General features: G+C 34.0%; 1 protein-coding gene across 4 annotated transcripts in view; it reads right to left on the bottom strand.

The window, feature by feature from the left end:
* LOC106664675 (cyclic nucleotide-gated cation channel alpha-3) overlaps positions 1–20,944 on the bottom strand; it is a 177,540-nt gene that overhangs the window by 122,684 nt on the left and 33,912 nt on the right. The window lies entirely within an intron of this gene.

Raw genomic sequence — 20,944 nt, 5'->3', positions numbered from 1 at the left:
CGCTCGTGTCACTGACTTTTTTTATCTCAACTAAAAACCTTAATTTAAAAATTCTGTTTAATCTGAATTTTTATTCTAATTAATATTATGAAATATCATGCTGAACTGTCATAGGGTTGGTTTATTCTTTACTCGCGGTTTGTTGATCTAGTTAAAGGTGTTTCGGCATTGCATCATCATTAGTGAAGAACTGTTTGTCTCGTCGTACGTGTAGGGCCATGTGTTCATTATGTTATGATGCAGTTTTTACTCTTTTATTTTTCATGAAATCTTCTTCCAGTTTTTATTTTCCTGAGAAACGTTCGAACCAACATTCGGACCCTCCTCAGTCTTTGTCCGCTATACTAAAATTATTGTATTATAAAACTTATCAAAAACAATAAATACATAATTGTATAAACATAACAACAACAGGAAAGCATTAAAACAACCAATTACACTCAATAAAAAAATCACTATACAAACAACACTCATTTGTGGGATCTTAACATTACAGTGTTGGAAACCTTGGCCGCATTGTAGCTCTATACTCGTCTTCGTGACGTTCTATTTGTACATTGAGAAAATAAAAACTGGTGGAAGACTATTGGAAGAATATCAAATATACTTAAATAAATAGAATGCTTACCTTAGACTTATCGTTTTCGCGAACTCATATTTTTCTCGACATGCAACCGTGTGCTTTAGTGCGTTTAATGCAATAAATGAAAAATTATGCTGTTTGAACTTACTAGTACTACTAGTAGATTGGGGGCAGGAGAGAGATAGGGACGGATATCTAAGAGAGAAAACGGGAAATCAATCATTCGTCAGGATTTGCCTTCTTTCGAATCCGTCATTGGAGCGACAAAAATCAAGGTCTTCACATTTGAAACATTTGAATATTAACTGTTTAAAATACACGAAGGATTTATCCCCATCTACAGCTTGATCACTCACTCTAAGAAATATCTTGCCCACTCACCTCCATTTTTGCTACCAACAACTATCGCATTCACAATCCTACTTCTACTCTAAACTTTAAACTGTAACTGACTCATGATCAACTGGCCAGTGTTAACACCACTCCACTCAAGTACTACCCTGTTCGTAGTACCTGTTGTGAACCTCCTAAGATGCCTTTATGCGGGGCTTTCTTCTCCGTAGCAGCAGCTTCTCATCTCTCGCTTTATAATTTTGTATATCTTAAGCTTTTGTTTGGAGGGTATTCTCCCGCGTCCAAAGAAAGCATGAAATGTGGCGATTCGACGTTTATGTATCCTCATTACATTTGTTCAATACAGTTGATACAATACGTTTTATACAATTAATTATCAATTAGGAACATAACTAATTAACTATACAAAAAATATTTTTCTCAAGACGTTTTTAAATAACCAAACTATTTTTTTTGACTGGGGCTTCCGACATCTAGGTCATTTCAGCCCCCAACTATGTCTATATTCTATTTACCCTTTCAAACGGTACATTCATACAAATAAATACATTCATACACATAAATACATCCATACAGTACACTCATTCCGTTTGGTCGGTGGAGTACTTGATATCCCTCCACCGACCTATACTCAAACTAATCTAGATTGGGGTCGATGGAGTACTTTTATAAATATTCCGCCATCGACCCCGAACACACACTCATACGCCTCAACGTTCGAGGGGCGATGATGATTATATTTCACCCTCACCACTCGCCATTCACGCTAATAAATATAGACAAAACATATAGATTCAACACATAAGACATTATATACAACAAAAAAACAAATTTCCCCTAAAAAGCGGAACAGGGGGCTCTGAAACTCGCTACCGTGTTCGAGAACTCTTCTTAAGTCCGGCGGCATGCCTACACGCTCTCTGTATGGAGCCAAAGCATGATACGCCTGTATTATGTGGGACACATCGAGCAACCTTTCTCTGCATAAGGAACCAAACTATTATTAAACCCTGTGTGGATTTATCAAAAGTTCTAAATATATAACAAAGTTACACTATTACAATAAAAATTAATACAATTCCATCACATTTTTCTGATTAACGAATTATTTAACTGAAGTTAATCTTCCTGGAAATTTTTCTCCTAAAAAATAGTCTTCTCACGATATAAAGATTTATTTTGATCGCAGAATATATTTCAATTCCATCTTGCTAATATTTTCCAGAACTCTTGTATATAATCAAATCAAATATGATATTTGACAAAATTGTAATATAGCACTCTTTCGATTTTTTAAACAAAAAGTCATTAATTTCAAATTAAATTGAAATGATGGTAACATTCATAGAACTTTCAATATTAATGACTGCTGACTGAAAGCTTTTTTAATAGACAGAATAAACATTGCCGGACGAGATTCCAGAGTAAGCGTTGTCCTATCATAAATATTAAATGATATTTGAATTGTAAAATCTATCCATACGATGATTAGAATGTTGATTTTTCCTCTAATTGATACGAATTATTTTACATATGTACCATTTACAGTGTCAATATTCCCTGTCAAAATGGAGTTTTGTTAAGATCAAGTTTATAATGTTGCCAAATAGCTCATAACAACATTTATGGGGAAAAAGTACAAATTTATATAATTTTAGGACGATATTGATGATAGATACAGGAATGTGGCGGTTTTCGTCCTCCAAACACTGCAGTCTTCTGGTTGCCAGCATAGCAAAATACTGCTTGACACCATCGGCATAAAGTACATTTAGCAAAATATTATATCAAACTTTGAAATATATATGTCATTTTAATTCTACTTAACACAAAGACTAGCAAACCTATGTATCACAGGGGCAATGAGAACAACACCTACAAATGTATTAGAAACTTTGCTAAACCTACCTCCACTGGAAATAATCATACAAGGACAGGCTAGGAAAAGCTCATTTAGGCTCCAGAAACAATTAAATTGGAGAGGATGGCATACAACCATAATCAACAAAATCAGACACCCATTATTAGAAATAGGGACTGATTATATGATCCCGGAAACAATCTTCACAACTTCCTATAAAGTCTCAACGTACTATAAAGGAGAGGAAGAACACAGGAGAGCATCAGATGCAATGATATGGTATACAGATGGCCCCAAAACAAACGAAGGAACCGGATCAGGCGGTTTCTGTACAAGCCCAAAACATGAGCAATCAAACTCTTTAGGGAATACACTTCGGTCTTTCAAGCGGAAATACATGCCATCAATGCTTGTGCCCTGGAAAAACACTGACAAAAAAAATCCTCATAAGATCATACAGCCAAGCAGCTATTAAAGCAGTAGCATGTAAAAGGATCACATCAAAATTAGTCAGTAATGCATTCAAAATCTCCAAAACCTGGGGAAACAACAATCTGATGATATCTTGGGTGCCAGGGCACAGGGGAATTTTGGGAAACGAGAAAGCAGACAGTCTGGGCAGAGGAGGATCTGCAAGACCATACATAAGCCCCGAACCTATTCTTGGGATAACAAAAACAAATATAGAATCCTTCATCGCAGAATGGATCCAAACAAAAGAAAAGGAGAAGTAGATAAACTCTAGCAGTGCTAGGCATAGTAAACTTATGATGAAACAACCCTCACCAAGACTGGCAAAAGCGGAGAGGGCCAAACTCAGAGGAGTGGTAGGACTACTGGCCAGTGGCATCTGAGAAATTATCTACACACCATGGGTATATACAACGATGATTCAGATTCAGTAATGAGGAGGAGGAAACAGCTACTCATATCATCTTCGAATGCGAAGCAACAGCTCAATCGAGATTTAACCTAACCTACGGAAAAAACTTAGGGAATCAAATTGCAGCAGCGACAGTCCTGATACTTCTAAGAAGAAGGATTGAGTCTATTGCACTGAACTAAAGAACTAGGAAGGTACAATAATCCAGGCAGCTGCAGTGCCTGGGGAGTGCAAAACCCGATTCCTAGTATCCTTCTTCACCATACCATACCATACCAACTGTACTTAACAATCTCCGGTGTTCGCAAAATAAGTGAAGAAATTGATCGATCAAACAGTTTAAACCTAAACAATAAGCATTCTCATTTAAAGAAAAAGTCTTCGTATGACATCAGAGGATGATGATATGATATGATGATATTTTAATGGTTGGTTGGTATTTTGATATATTTTATATGTTATGATATTTTAAGTTAGAAATATTACGTAACTAAGTAATATCGATTCGATATCAATGTGAATCATCGTTGGAGAACAAGCAGTTTCCATTTCGTCCTCTATTTGGCCTAAATGAAATATGTACTAGCTTTGGATTTCCATATCTCCAATAAAATTGAGAAAAGTCGAATTTCTGAATTAAACCTTCGGGGAAGGAGGAAAAGGATTTTATTAAAACTTCTCCAGTGTCCATAAAAGACGGAAGGCGTAATAAAAACGGCTGCTGTTATATATTTTCAGATTCATTTCCAAGCAAATTACGCATTGAATTTTGAACATCCCTGCCCTTTTTATACAGAAGTGATTGGCAGGTACGGAAATGAAGGATCTCCAGAAGGTTGAAAGTTTTCGATTTCCTATCTTGAAGTCGAGTTCCTATATTGAAGACAACTCTCTTGAATATCTCTTTTTTTACTGTTAAAATAACGATACTTTTATTGATGGACAATATTGAATATATTTAAGTGCACCATATTTCGCCTCAGAAACATACAATATTAATCCCTGATAAAATAATATACACTGCTTTATGGATTAAACTATCTAATCATCCTTTACATCAATTCGTTTTCACTTTCAGACAACAATATTAATTTTTTCTTAGAACTGACATTTCTATACACAAATGTTTAAACGGGTTATGAAACGGTAATATCTTATGTTCATATATTTTTATTAATCCGGTATGCGTGTAAGTATTGCGAGTATTTGTAGCGTCAACTTAAATGGTCCTACTGTTGTGTTTAATTTGTCTAAAGAAAGTTTGCCAGAATCATGCTTTATCTTTTCAAGAAAATGCAGGGCTCGGAAGTCCCTAAATCGCCCTAGAGATGTGAAACTAGCCTTCATAATATTACGGTCGAGGTAAGCTAGGGATATTTCTAAAGCACCGACATCAGCCGGCAAAGGGCCGAGCAGGAAAAGCTGTGCTCATCCATCAGAAGTTAACGGACCGATTGATCATACCAGTGGCAAGGGTAGGGCAATTTAATAGAACAAGGTGTTCACATTCTCATGCCATGCTTATCCCAACTACTCAATTTATGAAGTATGAAGGTACTATACGTTTATACAATAACGTACCATAAGAATGAATAGATGCTTTAATCAATTAACATTTAAACATATATTTTTAAAACCAAAGCGTATAAAATATCATTTTGAAATTAAATTATTATTAATTAAAGAAATTGTATGGAAAAATATTCACAAACATTTAAGTTCGATCTTGCGTATTTCAATCCGCTAATATTTGACAGGTTTGAGTGATGGTTTGTGCGGTGTGAGAGATTTTCTGAAGCATCCGTGTAGGTCGTAGCAGAAAGCAAAATAAGAAAGCGAATCTAGACCTAAATCAGTACAACGTGCCCAATCTGGTGAATATGATCAAAAATATTTTTTCTCGTTTTCTTTCAATCCCCATAGAAAAGGATAGCAATAAAAAATATTTATCACAAATATTCGAAATTAAATCTGATAGAGAGACTTGGGCGGTGAACCGCGGGAAGGTAACACGTTCAATATAGCCACGTGCTAACCGGCGTTTTAATAATCACGTCTTTTACTCGATTCAACCGAAGTTTTCCACTCTGATGAGTGGAAAACAAGAGTCTAACCCTGTGAAGGAGTTAGAGAAGGAGAGGAGGCGGAATAAGGACGAGATGGAGCAGACAACGACGAAGAAGAAGAAGACTGCTGAAATAGTGGAGAGTACNTTAACCCCTCGGGTCCTGGTCGCCCGCCCTGTGTAATATATAAATCTGATAGAATTTTTTCACGAGTAATCTGAATCTCTGTATGGTCTAGATGAAAAAAAACTTTCGTAGCCTGCCAGGCTTTCGACTCATTTAAGGTCAGCATCAGGGAAAGACAATCGAAAAAAAAAGTTTGCAAGAGGACATAATTAAGTTATTAATGAATGGTTTCAGAACTCAGTCCTAACATTGCCAAAAACTGTGCCTATCTTCAAACAAATTTGAAACCATTTATTCAATTAGTGTTCAATTAATATAATAATTTAGTACCTGTGTCGTAAATATTATAAATAGTGGCAAAACTTATTTGCGCAAAGTTGGTTTATTGATTAGTTTTGTACAGTTTTCAATTATTAATATTTATGAAAGGTATTGGTGAGATAAAGAAGTCAGTGTCACGAGCGTGATTCGAACCCACGATCTTCGGCTAAATACGCCGCTGCTCTCCTCTATCGTGACTTCGATCCGCTCGGACTTTTCTATCACGACCAATACCTTTCATAAATTCACTAATTTCGTGGTCCGCTTGACCAAAAAAATCATTACAATTAATTAAGGTTTTTTTAGTTGAGATGAAAAAAGCTAATGGCACGAGAGGGATTCGAACCCACGACCTTCGGCTAGATACGCCGCTGCTCTACCACCTGAGCTATCGTNACTCATAAGGTGGGGTTGAGATAGGAAGTTGATGTCCGAGTGGATCGAGGTCACGATAGCTCAAGTGGTAGAGCATCGGCGTATCAAGCCGAAGATCGTGGGTTCGAATCCCGCTCATGCCATTAGCTTTTTTCATCTCAACTAAAAACCTTTATTAATTGTAACCTTTCATAAATATTAATTAATTGAAAAATGTTAATTCGTCAATCGGACAACGAACTGTAATGGATTTATACAGTTTATTGTTTCCCAGAAAAGCCAACGTTCCCGTATAAAATAATGACGTATTATTTCATAAGACAAACATTTGACTAAATTAAAGCGTAATGCATTATAATTCTTCGTTACAAATACATTACAATTGTTTGTATTCACAGGGGTGGCACTAAAAAAGTTAAACGTAAAATTTTAAGGTTTCCAATGGAGGAAAGTGATGAGGTCTAATGAAATGTTATGCATAGATAGCAGGGCAGCACGAAATTGAAACGTGTTACCAATTTTTACGTTTGTCCTTAATAATTTGTAATGACTAATAACTGTGGAAACCGACCGTTCAGATTATTCTGACGTTTTCTGTTAACCATTTAAACCCATCAAACAGGCGTGCGTTGTTAAAATTTACAATACATAAATAACTTATTATTTAATTGACTCTTTCTCCTACAGTAACTTTGAATGTACAAAAACTGAAACTTAACATTGGAACGCTACATAAAGGAAAATTTCTGTGAGTAATCCACTTTGATACATGCCTTTTTAGTGGCTTCCTTAAGGCTCATTTATTCTGGCCACTTCACTAAAAAGGGCCTTTGTATTTTATTTCTCGGCTTCCAAACTCACTGGTATTTTGTTATATTAAAGATCATTTCAGCAAATAAAATGCTTAAGCTTAAAAGACATACCACTTCTAACATTGTAATTCTAAATTAAGATCGATCATCTTGTTATGAATAAACGTAATATTTAGTCATTGATTGTAAACCTTATCTTAAATAACATTTAAGAAAGCTAAATAAGCGAAAAGGTAAACGGAGCATTTAATCTTATATAGGAACCTTTCTGGAATAAATTATATACAAATTATGAAAACCTTTCTTATTGCTATAAGAATAGAAATACAGGGAACGAAATGGCACTAAAGAAAGAGTGATAGAGAAAGAAAGAAGAATGAGACTAGTGAGTAGAATGAATTGATAGACAGGGATGAAAGCAAAAGTGAGGGCAAGAGTGAATGAAGATGGGAAATTTTTATATGTATATATACACATATACCCTATTTGATAAAAAAGACATTTTCAATTAACTGATTGGATTAATAAATAAACGTAAATTAATGAACTTTGATCACGTTTATAAATAAAATCTACACTACAAGTAATAGAATTATAGAGTAAAGAGAAAAAGGATTTAAATGTTGTTTTAAAGAAATATTTATTTTTCATCCATTGAATTGTTATTTTAAAAAGATTCAATATTAATGCCTAATTTTTTAACAAAATGATATATCTTGAAACCGGACCAAATTTTGGGGGTGGTCGTAGGAGGAAGTCGGTGAATACAAGTAACATTTCAGTTGCAAAGCAAAACAAAATAAGCAAAATGATGTGCACAAACGAAATAAAATAATAACAATAGTCAATGGTCAAATCAATCAATTAGATTTCAAAATATGGCACATTTTTTAATTAAATTATTATTTACACCAATTAAAATTGCTAACTGTTTTTGAAAAACGTAACGTAATTTATCTCAAACATATAAAATCATTAAAACTAATTGACCTCAAACTTATCAAAGGAGACCATACATAAAACATATATTTATGAACGGGAAAGGATTTTAGAAATGGAAAGCATGAAATATTGTGAACATAGCAATAGGTGGGCCAGGTAGTAAATATTGCATTCTCAGTTTCGACCGTTTTCTCAACCTCGTATTTTTTAACAATTTCGCACTGGCTAGAAGTACATACATGCACAGGGACAAACTAGACGGAATCAGAGACCGGAAAAGAGCTGGGAGAAAAAAGAAAAAGAAACCGTACAAATATAAAAGTAAATGGAATTTTCCCGGCGTATCCACGGTTGCGTGTCCAACTTTGCTATATGTCGGTAATTCAATACGCTTAGAGGTACACAAATTAATTAAATGGAAAGCGGCCCCTCCCTTTGGCCGGGTAGTTTCACATCTCTCGCTTTCAAGGTGTCAGCCAATTTACGTTCAATTTGATATTAAAATGTAGCGAGTGTTCATTTTTTACACGGTAGATCTCTCTCGAATTCTGTTTCTTTTTTTAAGATCTTGTGATAATTGTTCATTCTTCTCTCTCATTCTGCACAAATGAGCATTAAAAGCGTTCAGTTGTTTCTCTTTTGTTTTAAAATCTCATTCCGACTGTAAATAGTGTAGAAAATATGAGGAATTATTTTCCCAGTTTATTAATGTATCAAAAATTAAACGTTGGATTACTCTATTTATTTAGATTAATTTGACGTATTATCAATAGCATGGTCAAAAAAGAACATACAATCAAAATTCTAAATTTGCCAAGCTTTCGAATCGGTCTTCTTTATTTTTATTCACATTAAACAATCCTAATTAGACATTTTGAAGGAAGAGAATCCGAATTTGAAGTGTAACAAATGGTTATTGCAATTTTGCGTATATGAAATTATGAAATTTTTCAAAACGTAGTAAATAAAAAAACACTTTAACAAATGAAGTATATTTTATCCGAAGTAATTTTTTAATTAATACCTTCCAATTAATTAAGGTTTTTAGCTGAGATAAAAATTTCAGTGTCACGAGCGGGATACGAACCCACGACGGCTTGATACGCCGCTACTCTACCACCTGAGCTATCGTGGCTTCGATCCACTCCGACAGCAACTTCCCATCTCAACCCCACCTTTTTGACATTTTTCAAATGTCGTGTAATCTATTTGATTCTCGGCGACTTTAGTGAAGGTATACTTCATTTTAACCTAAAAAATTAAATTCACTAGTTTTCGTGATCCGCTTGACCAATTAATATTTTTCAATTAATTAAGGTTTTTAGATGAGATATCCATTCGGAAAAATGGCAAAAAGGAGGGAAAATTCAAAAGGTGGGGTTGAGATGGGAAGTTAGTGCCCGAGTGGATCGAGGTCACGATAGCTCAAGTCGTAGTGCAGCTGCGTATCTAGCCGAAGATCGTGGGTTCGAATCCCGCTCGTGACACTGACCTTTTTATCTCAACTAAAAACGTTAATTAATTGAAAGATATCAATTGGCCAAGCGGACCACGAAAACTAGTGAATTTTTAATTAATATTTTTTGTCTGATTGTGATTTTGTCTTTATCAGATTTGAAAACAATTGAGTCACATGATGAAACCGATACACAAACGTGTTTTCTAATCTAGTATTCATTTGTGTTTAATTTTTAAATGATAAACTATCCTTCTCCATATTCACCTGAAGTGTTTCTATCGGATCGCTGGTTCAAGGTGAAAACTGGCTCTGAATTCTCTCTGGCGACGTTCCTCAAGGGAGTATCCTACTAAACATTGACACAGCTTACGCCGTTGATATACACGATAACACTCTCATCACAAACTTCGCAGACGACACCGCAACCCTCTTCTCATATTCTGTCTATATGCTTGCAGCAAAAGGAACTCATGATCGCCTAGAACCCATGACCTGCTAGTATACTCGGTGGCCCGTCAAGCTAAACCAACAAAGGGTCGGCACGTGACGTTCACACAGAACAATATCTGCCCACCAGTGCACCTACAGTGTAAGGTAATCCCGCCATATAACCAAACCCCTCTACTTTGGGTGCTACAAGGGAAGTAAACTACATGAAACAAAAAAGAGGAGAACTCAACCGAACATAAGGACAACTCAGACGCCTTCTTGGTTCGAAAACCGCAGAGAGTCTACTAAATAAATTAACAATTCATAAAACACTAATTGGACCGAATTATTCTCGCAGAGTGGTGCTGTTTGGTTCAACCAAGTCATCCAGCATCCAAAGAATACAGTCTTTTTAATCAAAAGTTCTATGTAGCATCTTTAACGATCTATTCACCCAATGTTGTCACTAACCAAACCAATCACAAAGACCTAGATTCCATAATTTCCACTCCAATTTCTCCTTCTATACCAATCCCTCTCTTCAATGTCTCACCCTAACAATCCTCTACGCCGCCTAAAACGACAGTGGTCTCGAGAGCTCCTAACACAATCCTAAACCATCAATCATATGCCTAAATATCCTATCATATCCTAAACCATAGCAATCCTAAAAATCCGAGAGTTCCAGCAATGTCCGGCTTTTTCCCATCACCGTGGTATGCCAGGTTTATTATTCACTAACATCACATTATTAAATGTATAATTCTGTACAGAAAAAAACTTATTTTCAAAAATTATTTCTAGAATAATGTTTTCTTGTCTCTGAAAAAAATTGATAGTCTGTAAGGGAGAGATAGCAGAAAAAGAGAACCCGCTACGATTTTATTACCTAAGTTCGTTTATTTATGAACTCAGTGCCAGCGGACGTAGTATTATAGTAGACAGATAGTATTTTTATGCATCTGAATATCTTCTTAGCTGTTTACTGTGGTTTGCGAGTCGTTAAACTAATCGATACGTGATCATTTTACTGGCTCTGTCGACTCTCTCGCAGGTTTAGATTTCATTCAAAATCGTTTCTACTTAATGATTAATCAAATAACGATCAGTTTAACAATTTTTCAGTGAGCAGATTGTTCATCTCCCAGGTGAAAAAGAAAAAAAACCCCAACATCAGGCCGACCGACGTTTAACAATTGACCACATATTTTTCGATATGCTGAATGGGTGGTTGTTTTTCTTAGTGTTTTTCTTTTACTTTTTTATTATTATTACTTTATTCTTTTAAAAGTGTTATATAATAATTACATATAAATTATATAAATCGGAGGCCGCAAGCCTCAAGAAAATAAACGGTAAATGTATGAAGCACGACCCAATATTATAACTCATTTCATTGTTATATTACAATAAGTATAATATGGCTCTGATGCTATATTACTATTATATAGTTGTAATTCAAAAGTTTGATATTAAATCCGTAGTTGAACACAGCAAGGAATTAAGTAAAGTTTGGTTACCCCATTTTTATTTGCAGTTTTATTAGTTTAATAGTATGTACAGGTCACTTGAGTAAACGGCGTTTGTGCATAAAAGAAAGAAATTATTTACAACACAGTTGCATTATGAGTGTGACTATGTAGAAGTAAAACTTTCATGTTTTGGCGAATGTCTTAGCTGTCCAGCGCCCCTGATCATCCTTCGTCACGAAATTAAAATCTAAGTCCCGCAATATGTCTCCATAACCGTATATTTGCCCTCGTCTTCATGTCGGTAGTAAGACCTTCAAATGATTTTTATTCAATTTACACTCATCTACTTATAGACAGTGTGATAATCGTTCCCGTGCTTATTCTGTAACAACTATATGTCAGAAAAAAGTACAATCCGTTTTATAGCTTAATCAGTCAATATATTATCCTTTTCTTCAGAACAACGTTTACAACTAATTATTCAGAAATCGTGAGATGCGGCCTGGTGTGATGTAAGTTTCAGAAAAACATTTTCTTTATCGTGCCAACGTTTCGATCTTTATTGAGATCATCTTCAGAGCCTGGGATTTANCGAAACGTTGGCACGATAAAGAAAATGTTTTTCTGAAACCTACATCACACCAGGCCGCATCTCACGATTTCTGAATAATTATCGACTGAAGGTCACTAATCAGCACACAAATGTTTACAACGAAGATAAAAAGCGTCAAATGCCTTCAACGATCCGTGGTTATAATTTTAATCAAGTTCTTGAATCTCCTTCAACCGGAGATATAAAAATAGCCCGGTACTAAATTATAACTCTGCATATACTGATTAATAATGTATGATTATTTTTGTTTGGTAATGCTCTTAATTTTTTTAACGAGGGTTTTTGCAACAGCAGAGGTCATATCATTTCTCGAGGCATTTGTAAGTATGCCGGGTTTGAATGCAGGGCCGCTGGATTAGAGCTCAGGACCTTTACCCTACAACGATAAGCGCCGTTTCAACCCCTAAACCGTTGCGGTCACCGACACCCCGATCTTTTTTATTGTAAAATTTCTAATGCGTTAAGTTGATGTTTAATCGGTTTAATCTAATACTATGTTCTCAGGGGAAGAGACTTCCTTTCCTTGAGTTATTGAGGGTGGAATACCGATATTCTTGAACATAATTCAAGATAAAATTATATCTCCAAACCTTTCCTACTATATCTACGTCGATTTATTTGACAAATTGCGTCGGCCGCATTTTCGGTTTCTTTTCCCTCTATGTAATAAACATAAACTGTTTGGAAAACTCCGACAGTTCCGTTCCATGACGAACATATTGTATAAACATATAGAGGTAGAGAAAAATCTAATATAAAATAGTATAAATTATACTTTTTTCATGAAAATAACCATAAGATAATATGGTAAGGAAATGTAAGATATATTTCAAATGTCGAGCTTTAACAATTTCAACGTAAAACAAGAATTGATCTAGGTTAAATTCATGAAGCAATCAGTTATGTAGTGCTGGAGTGTTGGCCGGGGATATTATGTCATTCTGGCGTTCAGTAACCATCGCTTAAAAGCTTTTCACATCTCTAAACAAGTTACAAGTGCTTTAAACAGTAAACACAAGAATCGTAGAAAATACAACAGAAATTCATAAGATACATTACATATTTAACAGAAGAATAAAATCGAAATTAATAGAAGATGAAAAAAGGTTGATGCCAACGCTGACCGTGATCCATGGAAAACCGATTGGCCAACATCCAAGAAAATGGCAGCCGTATAGATAAATATCACGCTTCCAATAAAATTAACGGATTTCCGCGTCAAGAACTTTCTTTCACTCAGCGCCTTTGCTATACCTTGAATTACTGTTCTCTCAATATTTATTGCAATACGAATCCTGTGATAAAATAATCGTCTGCTATTCAATTTAAATTAACGACAAATATGAAATAAGAAAATCATAAATATTTTACATTTGTTAAGAAAAGTCCATTAAATGCAATAGTTTAAAATATCATAAAAATATACCTACCTAATGATATAAAAACAATAATAATAATAAATTTATTTGCTAAGATGTACAAAATAAAAAACAATTTCTGTACAAGAAATAAGAAAATAATAGAAAAATTCTGAACCTCCTCGCTGCCGCCGAGCAGACCTTGTATCAGGCGGCAGGAGTTACATCAGATGTAGAGAGGAAAAGAATGTTATAAGTTTACAAATTATGTTCATCAGTGTAAGCCTTAAAATATTATATAAAATATTTAAAGTTATTAAAGTTAATAAACAAACTAAAGGCTAAAGAAAAAGAACCAAAAATAAAGACTAATAAAAATTGAATACATTTCAATTAATTAAGGTTTTTAGTTGAGATAAAAAAGTCAGTGTCACGAGCAGTGGGGGTTGAGATGGGATTTTAACCCGCCACTTGAGCTATCGTGAACTCGATCCACTCGGCCACTAACTTCCCATCTTAACCCCACCTTTTTGAATTTTCCTTTCTTTTTGCCATTTTTCCGAGTGGATCGAGGTCACGATAGCTCAAGTGGTAGAGCAGCGGCGTATCAAGCCGAAGGTCGTGAGATCGAATCCCGCTCGTGACACTGACTTCTTATCTCAACGAAAAACATTAATTGATTGAATGACATTAATTGGTCAAGCGAAAACACGAAAACAAGTGGATATACTTCAGAGTTTTATACTAGTGCTTAACTTGGTTCACTTTCTTTAGGAAATTAAAATTAACATAACCAGCGTTTAATTATTGGTCAAACCCTATTAACTGAGGATTTAAGAATTTACATTTGAATAATTTTTTCCACTTTGGTAAATTAAATTTATATTTATAAAAAGACGGAGTACAACATTCAAAGAAATATTATAATAAAATACTGTCTTAATCCTGGTCATAATGAGATTAACAGACGATTTTTGTCTTGTGAGATATTTTCTATATGATTTAAAAGTAGAAAGATTGTACACTGATGGACAAAATTAACGTACCATCCTTAACTTTCATTGTATTTATATTTGTTCATATATTGTATACCAAAAACAAGTTTGGTTGTAAAAATATGACTTAAAAAAATGTTTATTGTCGAATTAAAAAAAATTATTAAAGAAAAAAACCAGAAAATTCCAAAACAAGTAAAAATGTTTAAAAAAACTTTTTACTTTAAAGATACATATATAAATAGATTCTTTTACTTTAAAAAACTTTTGTTTTAAAAACCGAATATTTACACCTACGGCAGTAATCACGTCTTTTGCCGATTTTGCACGCCATGAAAAACGCCTTTGCATTCATTTGAAAAAGTTTCTGATAAAATCCGGAAGAATTCCATATATTACACAGCCGTTTCTAACTCTTCTAGCATACCACTAGGACCTGAGTTTCACCGTCGTATTCGTCACGTAAGTTGGTCCCAAATGTGTTTGATTGGGCTCAAATCTGGTCTTCGAGCTGGCCAGACGAAGCACTCAACTCCAACCTGGTTTAAGTAGTGATCAATACGTGCTCTACGTGGCCTGGCATTATCCTGCATTAGCATGAATCTCTCACCGATGTGGGAGCAATTGTCACTACATGTTCTTGGAATATGTCTTGTAAGTGCCTCTGTGAAGTTAGAGATCTTCCTAGCAAAACAACCAATACGGTGCGGGTGTGTAAGGAAAACCATCAATGACCCAAGGTGGAATGCCAACAGAGAAACCATAAGGCTTACTTTTCTCCTGAGCGTCTCCATATGAAATTACGCCCATCTGAAGATTTGAGGCCAATTCTCACCTCATCTGTAAAGAAATCTCGTCCCCTATCTTCCAATGTCCAATGTTCCCTTACGAATTGAAACCTGGCGATTTTCTGAGCTGTGGTAAGAAAAGGGTCCACAAGCCGGGTGCCCCCTGAGGTTATTATCATCGAGCCTTCGTACAGTACTGGAGGAAATCGAAACATTTCAGCTTTGTCTTATCAGATTTATTATTTCATTTCCCGTATGCGGTGGTTTCGTAGAGACGGTTTTGGGGCTGACTTTGTCCTGGCTTATTAGTGTGAAGCACTGTTTTTCTGAAGCGCGGAACACGCTTCGTATTGTCGAGTGATTTACACTCAGTCGTCTGTATCCTTCGTCTATTAATGTTATGACCCAATCGCTGTCATACTTACTCTAATGCCTGACCGGAGCCATTGAAAATGGCTTAATAATAATGATAATATCGAATGAAATCAACAAACGGAAAAGATTAACTCAAAACGATCTTTGGACGTAGCAGGATGGAAAGGCATAATGCTACTTTTTGAGCAAATGTGATTAATCAGAACAAAAGTAAATAAAGGAAGTAAAAAAGTTTATTTTGACGTCGATAGCTCTTAATTGGCTGCAACTAATTTAGAAAGATAATGGATTTAATTTTGAACTAAATAAATTGAGTGGTGCGTTAAATTTGCTCATCAAAGTCATATATCATCACCACACATTTCAGCACGAAAAGAACGAAGAACCTGGGATTCTATGAACAAATTTCAACTACATATGGACAGGAAGCAAAGGGTATTTTGAAGGACTTCGCCAACAATGAGAAGAAACTCGCATCGGCTATTAATCAGAGAACATTTTTGTTGAAATGCAGACAACCCAAGGCCCTGGAGATGATCTCAAATAAAGATCGAAACGTTGGCACGTTAAAGAAAATGTTTTTCTGAAATCTACATCACATCAGACCGCATCTCACCATGTCCGAATAATCAATGTCATATATATGTAAACATGAGCATTAAAAAATACCTTGTCACTTTCATTGCATTAAAATCAAATATTTGAATTTATGTCGTGGGTAGACTATTTTTTAAAAAGAATAACTTTTAGGAAAAATAAATTATTTAAAAAAATTCTTAACAAAAAATGAGATTTAACTGTAATTACTTTTATTGTAATAGTAACTTTTTTTATATTCAAAACTTTCAGTAAATCCATACAGGGTTCGATAATTACTTTGTTATTTAAAACGTTGTAAAAAGACTATTTTTTGTATAGTTAATTAGTTATGTACGTAATTAATAATTAATTGTAAAAAGCTTATTGTATCAAAGTACTGAAAATTTTGAATGAGGATATGTAAAAGTCAAAGCTACATATTTCCTTCTATTTTGGACGCTCGAAAATCCCCTCCAAATAAGAAACTCGAAATGGTAAAGCGAGATGTTAGAATGACCCACGGGAAAAATGCTATATTGTTGTTGGGAAAAGGTCGTTGCTTCAAGGGTAGTCACTGGTCAGTCAGTAGTTGAGTTGAGAAGAGTCGACACTAGTCAATTTCAGTTTAGTGTTGGTGTAAAAAAATTGCTTTCAAAAGAAGTTCAACTGTTTTATAAATTGATCTATGATAAGAAAAGTTTTACTTATCGCCCTTTACCTTGAAAATGATTATATACCTACGAAGGAGGGGGTTCAATATGATCCCCTACCCCGGGTCATCTTTGAAACCGCCCTCTACAAAGACAATCATAAGCCGACCATCGTCTTGGTTATTTAAAAGTTATTAAAATTTCCAAAAAGGAGAAACAAAAAAATTACATTGTGAGATTTCGTATATGCAAGCTGGTGTCAATCTTTGTATTTGACATTTTTAGTGTTGAATGTTTTGTACCTGTATATTTCCAAGTGTTCAATTATGTTCATTTTCGTCTTTTTAGTGAGTGTGTCATGAATTATTTATCATTCAAATCACTATTAATTAATTAATAGCGAATAGAATAGAATAATTAAAGGGAAAAAGACCGACCGGAGCAATAAATGACCGAGACAACCCAGCAAAGACATTGTCAGATAAAAATAATGCCGACCCGACATACGCGCTCCACTTTCACAACTTCATTAAAAACCTCACTTCACCCCAAAAATTCTCCAGACCCAAAAATAAAGTTAGCGAAATGCCGAAACCTGTCTGACAGACATAAACAAACTATAATGCCCTCTGTTATGAACATAGAAATGTCAATATAATACAATGCCTTGAATTTGAAAAAGGTGGAAGTACTTAGTAATAAAGAGTTGTGTTGAGACAAATTATAAATAAATAAATAAATAAACAGTTCTTTCTTGGCCATAGATCATGCTAAAGTTTTATCATTGTGATGTACGTTAACATATATCATCCGTATTAAAGGAACCCTTCTGCCTCCCATTCTAAGAAGAAAATAATAATAAAAGTTCTCATTTAAAAAAGAAGTCGTCTTGCCACTATTATTATTTATTTTCCCAGGGACGGTTTTAAGCTCTTACAAGGCATCTTCAGTAGGCTTAAAATTAAAATTAGAGTAGTAAGAACTTAAATTTTTGTTACTTATGTTGACATAGAGGTCATATTCGCTTACTAACTTTCATGTCAACATAAGTAAGTAAAATAATTTTCTTAGAACACCGATGGTGGCTCAGCTACACCCAAAAATCGTCTCTGGAAAAACAAAGAAAAATTGTGGGAACACACTTCTTTTTATATGTTATTTCCACCCACGACTCACACATCACCGAATATATTTTTTTTATGTTTCCTTGTTCCAAAAAATAATAAACCGCTCGTACTATCTGGGTATTGTAATTAGTCATGTGTTTACTATTAATTATTTTCAATTTTTATGAAGAGACAGTTAAGAAGAAAAATTAGTGCAAATACCAGACATCGTCAATTATTTTATACACATTAAATAAAATTTTAGACCTATTTTAATAATATTTCAGATATTATTAATTATAATGTCAAAATATTGTCGTACAATAGCATACTACTGTTACTTACGATCGTATGGTTTCAGTCAAAGACAATCGTAAATTTTATTTTAAAAGATTGAAATTTATTTTGAAATGAAAGGTAATTTTCAGTGGGCCCGGTTGGTATTATCGGCTTATTGGTATTCGTGTAGTAAAAAAAAACATTAAAGAAATTAAAGAGATGGTGTGACCCAAAATCAATAGGAACACGAAAATTTCTTTTAAAAGGAACAAGGGGTGAAATCACGCCAACTATTAATATTCATTCAGGGCTTAAACGCCCGCAAAAACATATGCCTTTTGTTTCCCGAAGCGACAATGGTCGGAGCCGTTTTTAGGGTCATGACCCCTTTCTAGATCACTGGCTGAAGGGTTAGGGGGTTGCGCCGGGAATGGAAAATAGGGGATGAATTCCACGAGCTCACCCCGTTCACTGCACTGGAACTCGTACCGACTATTAACCTACTTCCTATCTCACATCTGCAGTCACAGCTTTTCAGGACGATCGGTAAACCGTTTATTCATCGGTCAAACAACGTTCGGCAAGTTAGCCCACAAATCGTCCCTCAGCACTTAAAGTCACACTAATGGTGCATAAATCGTTTTACGCACTCTGCTTCACACTAAGATATTCCTTTTCTGAATATTCTCTGCTCTATTGGGTTATAATACGGCGAACTGGATAATAAGTTAAAAGTAAAATTACTGATATTAAAACGCAAAAGTTGTAATAAATCAAAACAATTTAAAAAAACTTTTTGGTTTTAAAAGATTAAATAACAGTAGCCATGAGTACATTGTACTTGCAACTGTTGAACAATTTTCAATTTTACGTCGGTGTTGTGTCATCGTCATTAAGTGAAGAGTTGATTGAATGAAATCGACTAAAATTCAATTTGCAAGTAATTAAAATCTTGGATGTATGTCTCGTACAGAAAAACCATTTGAGCTGGTATCCAGGAATCATTTTCATTTTTTTTTATTGCAGCTGGAGTTTTTCAAACCTAGTTGATTAGTCTTATGCTCCCCTACCTACTTTTTGATTAGATGCTTAAAAAAATGCAATTTTTGACTGGCTCGTTTTATGATAACAGTAATTGTTCTAGACTTCAAATTCGATTTCAAATTATGGAAAAATTATCACATGTTCCAAAAAGATATGTTGTTATAAAGGTATTCTTGAAAATTTAAATATTACAAAAGTTAATTTATAAAAACTTATTACGATTGTCCAAGCTGGTGAAACTATGTTCTAACATAACTTTAAGAAAATGAAAATAATATAAAAAAAATTCTTGTTCTTTGCTCTAAATACCACAGAAAAAAACTCAAACGATAAAGTAAACCTCCTATGAATTTTATATCTTTTGGAAACTCGAAACAATTCAGTTTTAAATATTTTTGTATAATTTTAAAAATCTCGTTCAGCGGAAATACAGAATAATTCCCTGCAAATGGTGTATAACAAATTGTTTGTTAGATTTTTTAATAATAACTCAATTTTTCAAAGAACAAGTTCTTTGCTATAAATACCACAGAAAAATTGAATTATTATTAATAAATCTAAGAAATAATATGTTATACACCAATTGCAGGGAATTATTCTTTGTATCCGCTGAACAAGATTTTTAAATATATAAAAAAAATATTTAAAACTGAATTGTTTCGAGTTTCCAAAATATATAAAATTCATAGGAAGTTTACGCTATCGTTTGAGTTGCGATCGTGAATCTCAGTTTCCTAAAATTTGTCGCAAGGTCTAATATTACTTTCAAATTGTGCATTAAAAACAAAATACAAATTTTCTGGAATTGTAAAATCTCGCTTACTTACAATGCGTTCAGCTTAACACACAAAAACACGCGCACGTGTTCACACGCACAAACACTCACACAAACAAATAATAGATTATTTTGTCCATTCTTATCGATTATGATGGTGAATTGATTGTCTGATGTATGTTGACCATCGAAATATATGATTTGAGAACAATTATTGACCCTTATTTTTTGTCACTTTTCTCGTTGAAACCTATGAAATTCACATTTTTTCTTTGATATGATGAAGTATCCATTGATCATTACTATTAATACGAAATATATGATATATGGATTATCTGATTGTATTGCACAATACTACAAAATATACAAGTGTGCTTGAAAATAAGATCGTTGACTTCAGTTAAAAAACTAATAATTGATTGGGTGCGTTTAATAACTATGTTATCACAGAGGGACAATTGAATCATAATTTGATTTTTTAAAATAAAATAATAGATAAACCTTATTATTTATTTTAATTTTAGTTCAACTTTTTAAAAATGTGGAATGAATATTAACTTTATGTTCTAATATTTTTACTTCAGACAGGTTTTTTTTTTCATTGAAAAATATCATTAAATGCGTGCAATTGCGATTACCAGTGTTACTCTATGAAATAAATGACAATTTTGGTCGTTTCTATTTAAATTTGAATTGAGA

Source organism: Cimex lectularius, unplaced genomic scaffold (genome assembly GCF_000648675.2).
Source record: "Cimex lectularius strain Harlan isolate CLEC.00 unplaced genomic scaffold, Clec_2.1 scaffold301, whole genome shotgun sequence".
NCBI classification, from domain to species: Eukaryota; Metazoa; Arthropoda; class Insecta; order Hemiptera; family Cimicidae; genus Cimex; species Cimex lectularius.
Note: the sequence above shows the minus strand (reverse complement) of the source record. Positions and strands in the feature narration are given on the sequence as shown.